Here is a 10,191-nt window from a genome sequence, read left to right as displayed (position 1 = left end):
AATCTTACATGTGAGTCAGCCACCCCAAGTTACACTTGTAACTAGTGAGTAATAATAAAAGTCCACCATTGGGGCACCTGGGGGTTCAGTGGTCTGAGCGTCTGCCCTTGGCTCAGGTCATGATCTCAGGGTCCTGGGATAGAGTCCCACGTGGGGCTCCCTGCTCAGCGGGGAGTCTGCTTCTGCTTCTCCGTCTCCCTCTGCCCCTTGCTTCTGCTGGTGCTCTCTCTCTCACTCTGCTCTCTCTCTCTCTCTCTCTCAAATAAGTAAATAAAAATCTTAAAAAAAAATTGTAAAATTCCTGGTTGAAGATTCCAATATCTCTGCCATGTCTGAGTTTGGCTCTGATGTTCGCCTTGTCTCTTCAGACTGTGCTTCTTCCTTTTAACACACTTGATTTTTTGTTCAGGTTTTTGAAAGCTGAACATGATGTGCTAGGCCATGGGGCCGGGGGCAGGGGGAGGGCAATAAGCCTTTAGCGTGAAGTCTTTCACGCCCCCAGCGAGGAGCAGGTGCTTCGCGTGCGCTGTGGCTGCAGATGCCAGAGCCATCAGCCCCACAGGGCCTGGTTTTCTCTGCTGTTTGACCTCCAGCCTCTCCCACACTGCCTCCTGTCGGGGGGGTCCCCCTTGTAGCCCATGACCCGGAATGTGCTGGTGTCACAGTGCGGCCTCACTGCTATGGGCGTGTGCAGGGCAGGCAGCATTCTGTGCTGTGTAGCGGGCCTGTTCCCGGGCTGTGACCCTCAGCACCCCACACTTCAGTGGGGCCAGGGTGTCTTTCCACAGGTGTCATGAGGTTCTGGGAAGCTCTTTTTACCTGGAGAGTGCACCTTTGTCATGGAGGATGCTCTCGGGCTATTTTTAACAGACTTTTTTTTTTTTTTTAATTAAGACAATGTTCTAGAGCAGTTTTCAGTTCCCCACAAAATTGAGGGGATGGTACGGAGATTTTCCACATCCCCTCTGTGCCCCCAAGACGCACAGCCTCCTGAGCCATAGTCAGCATCCTTCTGGAGTGGCGCATTTGTGATGGTCCATGAACTGACACAGTTGCGTCCACATCATCCCAAATCCACGATGTAGATGAGGGCACGCCTGGTGCTGTGCGTTCTGTGGGTTTGGACAAACGCATCTACCACTGTGGCATCAGGAAAAGCAGTTTCCTTAAAGATTGCCCTAAAATTCCTCTCTGCTCTGCTTAGTTATCTGTCCCCTAACCCAGGCTCTGACAACCATTGGTCTCTCACTGGGTCCACAGCTCGGCCTTTCCTGGGACGGAGCTGGAATCACACAGTGTGTGGCCACGTCAGGTTGGCTTCCTTCACTCAGCCATAGGCACTCGGCCCCTCCATGGATTTTTGGCTTCGTCTGGGATCTTTTTTTTTTTTTTTTTTGGAGTTCAATTTGCCAACATATAGCATAACACCCAGTGCTCATCCCGCCAAGTGCCTCCCTCAGTGCCCATCACCCAGTCACCCCAACCCCCCGCCCACTTCCCCTTCCACTACCCCTTGTTCATTTCCCAGAATTAGGTGTCTCTCATGTTTTGTCACCCTCACTGATATTTTCACTCATTTCTCTCCTTTCCCTTTATTCCCTTTTACTAATTTTTATATTCCCCAAATGAATGAGACCATATAATGGACCTGGAGGGTATTGTGCTGAGTCCATTGGAAAAGGACAAGGCGTCTGGGATCTGACCTCGCACGGTTCTGGGAGCCCTGGGCCTCAAGAGCGCCTCCCTGCATCTCTCATGGTCCGCACCTAGGCTGGTAGTCTCTGCTTTCTGCAGGTCTCAACCGCCCAGACTCGGCATCCGTACTCTTTCTCCCCAGGTGGCACTGAATTGGGTATTTTTAAGCTCGAAGTCTATATTGGCAGGGAAAACCTTGTGTTCAGCTTATTAAGTTGTTCCGGATTTTGGATATTACTCATGCATAAAAGCAAGGAGTTCACGGCGATTAGTCATGCCACGTTAGCCTTTGCCTTTAATAGGATTCAGAAACAGACAAAAATACGTAGTGTCCATGGGAACTGGCTAGTCATGCTTCCCTTTGCCTTTTGTTCCTTTTCTATTTCTTGCTGTGTAGCCCATGTATCAGGGAATTGGCTGGAAAGTTTATAGGCTTAAACCAGAGCATCTCAACAGGGGCATTTTTTGATATTTTGGGCCGGATAATTCTTTGTCGGGCAAGGGGCTGTCCGTGCATGAAGGGTGGCTAAGAAATAATCATTAACTCTTCCCAACTAGGTGTTTCCTAAGACCCCAACATGGCACACAGAGATCCCTTACGGCATCCCTACCGTGTTACTCTACTGCTCACTGCATTTCTTCTCTGCCTGACCCTACTGGGACCTACTCTTTGCCCTTTGGGAAGTGTGAGAGGGATAGCTGGTGAGTGTGTGGGGCATTGGGGGGGACCTGAGTCCCGGCCAGCGACCAATCACACCCCAAACTCTGAGGCTTTCTGGGGCACCTGCCTGTGGCTGTGCAGTCCTCCCGACCCACCCGAGTCTCTTCCCACTTCCACGCCTGTCTTCTGTTTTCATGTTTTGGGATTTGTAAGAATAGATGTGTCTCTGGTTCTGCTAAAGGTGGAGTTTGAGTTTATTTCCTTTTTATTAGTTTGGGCAAATTTCTGAAAAGAAAAGACAGAAATGTGTTTATTCTCCCAAAGTAAGACTGGAGGGGCCTGCTCCCCTGTGGCTGACAACAGCAGAGAGGAGCGAGAGTGGAGGTGGAAGACAGCCCGTGTCAGGTGCACCTGGCAGCCCGGCCAAGTCCCTGTGTGTGTGCTCCCAAGAGAATTTCTTCTGATTGCGCAACGCAAATCTGTTTCTAACCTGTTAAACTGAATTTTCCTTTGCTTGTCCAGGAGGTGCCTTCCCCAAATGGAAGTCGTTTGTTGGCACTCTCAAACCTGTAAGTGTTGTTTCTGAATGCCATCTATTCCCACCACAGAATCACCGACTCAGAGCTTACTGCACAAGGAAGAAAGGGTCCAGGGGCCGGGGGTGTTTCACCTGTGCCTGCTGGGCGAGACTGGCCCCAGGCTGCTGGCGTGGACCCGGCCGCTCAGCACCTGGTGGTTCACATGCTGGGCCCCCAGGTGCCAAGCATTGCTCAGAGGCACAGGTGTCCTCCTTCCCACTTCTCAAAAGCCGGCTCCCTCCACCTCCCTGTTCCTGTCCCCCTCCTCCTGCAGGGACCTTCTCTGTGAACCTCCTGCCTTGGACGGGGTGACAGTCCTTCTCCATCTGAACCAAATGGACATGGTGAGCAGGGGAGCCAAGAGGGTGCTCAGGATGGGGCGGGCGGAGGCCAGTAGCAGTCGGAGCTTCCAGCCTGCCCGAGAGACACGGGTCCTGCCTTGCTGGGCCCCCACGGTTCGCACAACCCTGGACTGACCGCTCAGGAGCAGGTGGGGGAGGAGGTCGCCGAGGCGGGGGCGGCACAGGCAGGTGTGGCTGCGGAGCCGGCCTGAGCCATCGTCCCCCACCCCAGGTGCCCCACCAGCCCGGCCCTGCTCACGCGGGGGGTGGGGGGAGGTGGGCACCGTGCCTGCGTCACCCACAGGCGCACACATGCACACTGGGGGGCCGCCCGCCCTGCTCCGGGCTCAGTCGGCTGCGGGAGGCGGTGCGGGGCATCTGGTTGTCACTCGGTGAACACGGGCGAAGGAACCCCTGACGGAAGCAGCGTCCTCACAGCTGCGGTCTGACGTGGGCATGGAGATGCGCGTGGACACCGCGACGCACCAGGGTGACCCCAGCCCGTGTGCCAGGCCTCGCGGGGACGCGGAGGGACACGGGGCAGCTGGTCCCCTCGGCAGGTGCTGGGCAGGCCCCCCCATCCCTGCGAATGCGCGGCCTTCTCCGGCTGTGCCCTCCGCGCCGCAACCGAGCAGCCTGCAGGTCTGGGCTCCTCCCACCTGGTCCTCCCGCCTCTGCTCCTCCCCTTCCAGCTGAGATTCCACATCTGGAGACGGATGAGTTTTAGAGAACGCGTCCCTCGGAGGACCTTCTGGGCCCAGCACGCTCCATGGGGGCGTAGGCGCTATTATGGTACAGAGGACACCCCAACAGTGCTGCCCCCCGACTGCCCGCCCTCTCCATGCAACCCCTACAGCACTGCCCCCACCCTGACCTGCTCGCCCTCCCCGTGCACCTCCACATTGCTGCCGCCCACCTGCTCGCCCTCCCCGTGCACCCCAACAGTGCCCCCCACCTGCTCGCCCCCATTTCCCGGCTCCCTCCCTTTTTCCTTCTTTCTCTGCCACTGTATGGCCCCCTCTGCTCTGATTGATCCAAGGTCACTCCTCAGAGACCGCGCCCTGGGACTCCAGGCCTTTGGTCCTATTCCTTCTTTTCACTGTGCACCTTTCAAAGGCCAGGTTATAATCTGAAATCAGAGACTTACTTTATCATCATTTGACTGAGCCCCAGGTGTCCCTGTGTTACAAGGGCAGGCCCAGGAGGGCAGGGAACCTCCTGCTTTGTTCCAGTAACACGCAGGGAGCTGCTGTGTGGCAGGCCCCTCCACCTGGTCCGGTAGGGAAGCTACCAGCCACAGTTGGTTATTTTAAATCAAGAAAAATTAAAACAAAATTAGAGATTCAGTTCTCCCTCACTCTGGGCACATTCCAAGCACTCGCTGCCTTTGCGGGTCTGGTTGCCGCTGCATCGGGTCATGGAGGATGTGAGGCATCTACCCCTGCACAGCGTTATGTTGAGTGACCAAGGTCTAGCGCCCAAGGAGCCTCCCGTGAACCAGAACATCTAACCTCCGTGGATGGTCTTCTCTGACGGTCCATGCGGTGTCCGCAGTGTCAAGGCCGCCGGGCCTGCCCAGAGTAGATGCTCACCCAGTATTTGGGAGAGGAAACCAATAGATGGTTTTCCTACAAGTTCAGCACTCGGAAGTTACCAAGTGCATGCATAACTGGAGAATTCATCCTAACATGCCTACATGGAGTAGACGATGTATGGGTATTCAGGAGCCTGTTGCACTAATTATTTACTAATTATTTATGCTCTGTGTTTTGAGATTGCTAAATAGGAAAATAAACTGTGGGTAATTACCGACCATTCAGCAGCCTCTCCATGGCATCTCATTCTAACGCTGCGGACTGCAGCCCCATCACTCCTGATGGCAGTGTGGGCAGCACAGGATGATGCTCTGAGCTCAGGCTGTCCATCCGGCCCTGCCTGTGGGATAATTGCAAGTTGGTCTCTGTTTGGGGTAGCCTGGGACTTACCGTGGAATACATCAGAAATCACGCGAAATGGTGGCTCTGTCGGTAAAGCGTCTGCCTTCGGCTCAAGTCGTGATCCCAGGTCCTGGGATCAAGTCCTGTGTGGGGCTCTCTGCTCAGCGGGGAGTCTGCTTCTCCCTCTGCCCCTCCTCCTACCCACCTGCTTTCTCTCTTTCTCTCTCTCTCTCTCAAATGAAATCTTTTTTTCTTTTCTTTTTTTTTCAAATGAAATCTTAAAAAAAAATCACACTTAAAAATCAGCTTCAATATTCAATACACAGAGGTACTCATTTGTGTAATTTTGAACAAGGTTGTGCACTTTCCGTACTTGTACTTTATTGCACGGTCTAAGGAGTGGAAACTCGTCGTGATGATGAAATTTATACGTCATCCTGGTGTGGCCCCATGGGCCTAGACATCTGGCTACATGTTATTCCTGGGTATGTGTGTGAGAGTGTTTCTGGAAGGGGTTGACATGTGAGATCAGGCTCAGGGTAAAGCCCATGGTCCTCCTGCCCCCCATGTGCACAGGTCATATCCTCTCTGGCCAACGGAACAGATAAAAAGGCAGAGGAAGGCTGGATTCACTGTGCCTAACTGCTGAGCTGGGATGTAGACCCTCTCCTGCCCCTGGCCTCCCACTCTCAGGACATCACATGGCCCTTGGCTTTCTTGGGGGTCCAGCCTGCAGGTGACAGACACCAGATCTCACCCTCATGATAGGTGGTGTGGGCCTCACCTTACAGTAAATGTCTCTATCAACATGTGTAACACCCTCCCAGGTGCTTCTCTGGGAGCCCTAATGCAAGTTTTTTACAAAGATGAATCCCTGGGGTCGAGGACCCTTCGATAGAGGTAGACCATCCAGAGCGCTGGTCTAGCAGGCGATCACTGCTTGCTTTGCCAGAGCTACTCCTTCTAGATTCTGCGCTTCATTGAAAACCCCATGCAAAAACTAAGGAGAGGGGAGAAATGTCCCGTGCGACATGCCCAAATGCAGACTGGAAGGGGAGGATAGGAATTAAAAACTTCAAATGGAAAATTGCTCTGAGACATATCATCCAAAATCCACTTAACATTAGGCCAGGGGAATATTGTGTATTACAAAGTAATTTTGCAAATCACATTTCAAAGATATCATTTTAATCTAATTTAAGTGCATTCTATTGTGATTCTCTACATAGTGCTTGTGAATAAAAATCCAATTACTGTAGCTAGACAAATTAAAATTTTTTCTGAACGCCAGCAATATTTTCTTCCTTCCTTCCTGAGAATGCCAAAAGATATTGCTCCATCTTTCAGAAAGCAAAGACCTATCTATGCGTCACTTTGGAGGGTCTGAAATAACTTCCCTGTTCTTGTGAATTTCTGCCGAAATGGGTCTCGGTCCACAAAGCAGGGCCATCCATATCCACGCTGCTGGCATCAGGGCCCCAGGTCCCCATGCCGCCCTTGGGGATTAACTTTGTTGCCATCAAGTGGTGACAGAAAGACAGTTAATCAATCTGAACTATTCCATTGAGCCAGACACTAGAAACTAGTTATATACATTATACATTTCCAAGTCCTTTCATTTTTTTTTCTGAGAAATTCATGCTTTAAACAATCGAACCTTAGCTGGGTATGTTACATCTTCCATATATCAGAAATCAAATAGGAAAAAAAGTCTTTCTTTCAGCCTTTACAATCTGTGTAGGAATCTGCACAAAGTTGACTCTTCTTTCTATTTCTTTTTATAGCTTTTCTGTCTTGTCTGTGTGCTTTTTTTCCCCCCTTGGGGACTGTATTTTCCTCTGCTTCTGGCTCTTTGGTTGGACTCAGCTCATTAATCCTCTGGCTAAGTGTTTTGCTCTACTTGGATGATATGTTCCCTGTTCTTCAGTGTTTGTTTTTTTTTTCAAGTTCTTTGTGCATTTTTCTGCAGGGGAGAGGAGACCATGAGAAAAGTTGCCAAAGTCTCCACAAGTTTAATTTAGGTCAAAGCAAGAAGGTTGTTCTGTTTTTGTTTTTTTTTTCCTCTGTCTTAAAAGAATAACTCCGCTGCCTTCCTTTCTCTTGTCACGTATAACTGACCTTCCAAAGATTGAATTATCTGTCCTTCGGCTATTTTCAAACTACTAAGACTAATAAGATTAGTCTTAGTAAGGCAATAGAAAACCAGACTAAATTTTAAAAACACTTAAAAAAAAGAGTGGTTTCCATGGCCTATATAAACATTAAGATATCACAGAGTGAGCACAGTCATTGTGGAGAAAAGTCTGGAAGCACAAATAGGGAAGTGGAAGTCTCCTGTCTCTGCAAGATTCACTGGCCTGTGGGTGCCAGGACCAGCTGATTCCTGCCGGTCATTTTGCACACATATGGACACCTTCCACTCACGTACAAGGGTATCTGTGCAAGAATTTCCGGTGTCTCCTTTAAAAAACAACAACAGCAGCCCAGGAGTCATATTATGTGTTCTCTTCTGCAACTTGGTTTCTTAACCTATTTCTTGGAACCAAGCCATTATTGTAACTCTAATCTATCATAATTAAAAATATTTGGTTAAAATAACTACAGTATTCACTCATTAACAGATGAGATAGTATAACAAAGCTGAAGACAAAGAGCCTCCCCGTGAACCTGCTATGATCCAGAGGCTGTAGCTTAGAACTGTTCCTGTCTTCAGTTCTATGGGAAGATGCTCTGTCCCTCTAGAGAACCTATTTATACATCTATGTGTTTACTCTTGGCAAAAGACAGTATCTGTAAACTCCTCGATAACGAAGGATGGATTTTTGGCTCATTTACATTCTCTGTGTCATAAAATCTGATTATATTTCTTCATTATTATGGTTTTAACATATTCAAAATATCTTTAAACTACTATTTCCTATGCAATCATTGAAAAATAACAGCTTTATTGAAAGTATAATGGACATGTCATAAAATTTAGCCACTTAAAGATTATAGTTCAGTAGTTTATTCATACAACTGTGCAACCATCACTACCGTGTAGTTCCAGAACATTTTCAGCACGCTGGAAAGAAATACTGCACCCCTCGCCCTGACCCTTGCAGCCATTTATCTGCTTTCTACCTCAATGGATTTGCATACTGTAAACACTTTATATAAACGGAATCAGAATAATGCTCTCGAGGTCTATCCATGTTGTGGGACGAATCAGTACTTAGTTCTTTTATGGCCAAATAATATTCCATTTTATTTATCCATTAGTCAGTAGACACTTGTTTATTTTTTGGGGGGTATTTTGAATAAGGCTGGCATGCATGTTCATGTACAAGTTTTTTTGTGGAGTTTTCAGTTCTTTGGGTGTATACCTAGAAGTAGAATTGCTGGTTATGTGAACGCTCACTGTTTAACTTTTGGAGCTAATTGGCTATTTCTGTATTTTCTTTGGGGGAAGTATCTATTTAGATCTTTTGCTACCTTTTAATTGAACTGTCTTTTCACTGTTAAGAGTTCTTTATATAATCTGGACACAAGCCTTCATCAGATACACAATTTGCAAGCATTTCCCCTCCATTCTCCTGGGAGAAGTGTTGTCTAATGATTGTATTTAAGCTTCCTTGGTGTTGTCTTTTTTTTTTTTTTAAGATTTTATTTATTTATTCACAAGAGACAGAGAGGCAGAGGCACAGGCAGAGGGAGAAACAGGTTCCACGCAGGGAGCCCGACGCGGGACTTGATCCCGGGACCCCAGGACCACGCCCCGGGCCGAAGGCAGGCACCAAACCTCTGAGCCACCCAGGGATCCCCTGATGTTGTTTTTTAAAGCACCAATGTTTTTTAATTATGAAGAAGTCTAATTTATCTGTTTTTTCTTTGGTTGTTTGTGCTTTTGGTGTTAAACTGAAGAAACCATTGGCTGCTAGAAAATCATCCAGATTTATGCCCGTGTTTTCTTCTAAGAGCTGTATAGTTTTAGTTCCTATTGTTAGGTCTTTGTGCCATTTTGAGTTAACTTTTGGATATGATGTGAAGTAAGGGTCCAGCTTTATCCTTTTGTAGTTGATACAGCACTGCTTGTTGAAAGGACCCTTCTTTCCCTATTGAATTATATTGGCTCCCCTGTTGGAATTCAATGAACCTGTGTCATTTTCACTTAACAATATATTGAAGATGTTAATCTATCACAACATAAAAAGCTTCTTCATTTTTTTCTGTTGCTGTTGAGTATGACTTGAACTGTACTGAATGTATTCAATTTTAACTTGATCCATTTCTCATAGATAATACATTGCTTATAGTCTTACGGCCAGAGTGATTATACATACATACGCCTTTCTTTTTTTTTAATAAAGATTTTATTTATTTATTCATGAGAGATACACGGAGAGAGGCAGAGACACAGGCAGAGGAAGAAGCAGGCTCCCTGCAGGGAGCCTGATGTGGGACTCGATCTCAGGACACCAGGATCACATCCTTAGCCAAAGGCAGACACTCAACCACTGAGCCACCCAGACGTCCCTACATACACCTTTCTAACTGTGTAGACATGCCCATGTATCTGTAAGATAAAATTCTAAGTGGATGGAACTGGAGTGTATTATGCTGAGTGCAATAAGTCAATCAGAGAAGGACAAACATTATATGGTCTCATTGATTTGGGGAATATAAAAATAGTGAAAGGGAGTAAAGGGGAAAGGAGAGAAAATGAGTGAAAAATATCAGTGAGGGTGACAAAACATGAATGACACCTAACTCTGGGAAATGAACAAGGGGTAGTGGAAAGGGAGATAGGCAGGGGGTTGGGGTGACTGGGTGATGGGCACTGAGGGAGGCACTTGGCAGGATGAGCACTGGGTGTTATGCTATTTGTTGGCAAATTGAACTCCAATAAAAAAATTCTAAGTAAAATTGCTTATCCAACTAGGTTAACAAAATGGATCTTGTTGAGTTTTCTAGAGAGTTGGTGTGGATCCATATGCCAT

At 48.0% G+C, this 10,191-nt stretch overlaps 1 protein-coding gene across 19 annotated transcripts in view; it reads left to right on the top strand.

The window, feature by feature from the left end:
• Positions 1 to 2,883: 2,883 nt before the first annotated feature.
• Positions 2,884 to 10,191, top strand: part of GALR1 (galanin receptor 1) — a 73,651-nt gene continuing 66,343 nt past the window's right edge. For 2 of the 19 annotated variants that reach the window (XR_005353284.1, XR_005353276.1), the window contains exon 1: positions 3,130 to 3,278. The gene's annotated coding sequence lies outside the window, so the exon portion shown is untranslated. Of the gene's footprint in view, positions 2,926 to 3,052; positions 3,279 to 10,191 lie in introns of those variants that run through there. The other 17 variants (XR_005353283.1, XR_005353279.1, XR_005353285.1 and 14 more) reach the window with 14 other exon arrangements.

This window comes from Canis lupus, chromosome 1 (assembly GCF_011100685.1).
Source record: "Canis lupus familiaris isolate Mischka breed German Shepherd chromosome 1, alternate assembly UU_Cfam_GSD_1.0, whole genome shotgun sequence".
Taxonomy (NCBI): Eukaryota; Metazoa; Chordata; class Mammalia; order Carnivora; family Canidae; genus Canis; species Canis lupus.
This window is presented reverse-complemented; position numbering and strand designations above follow the sequence as displayed.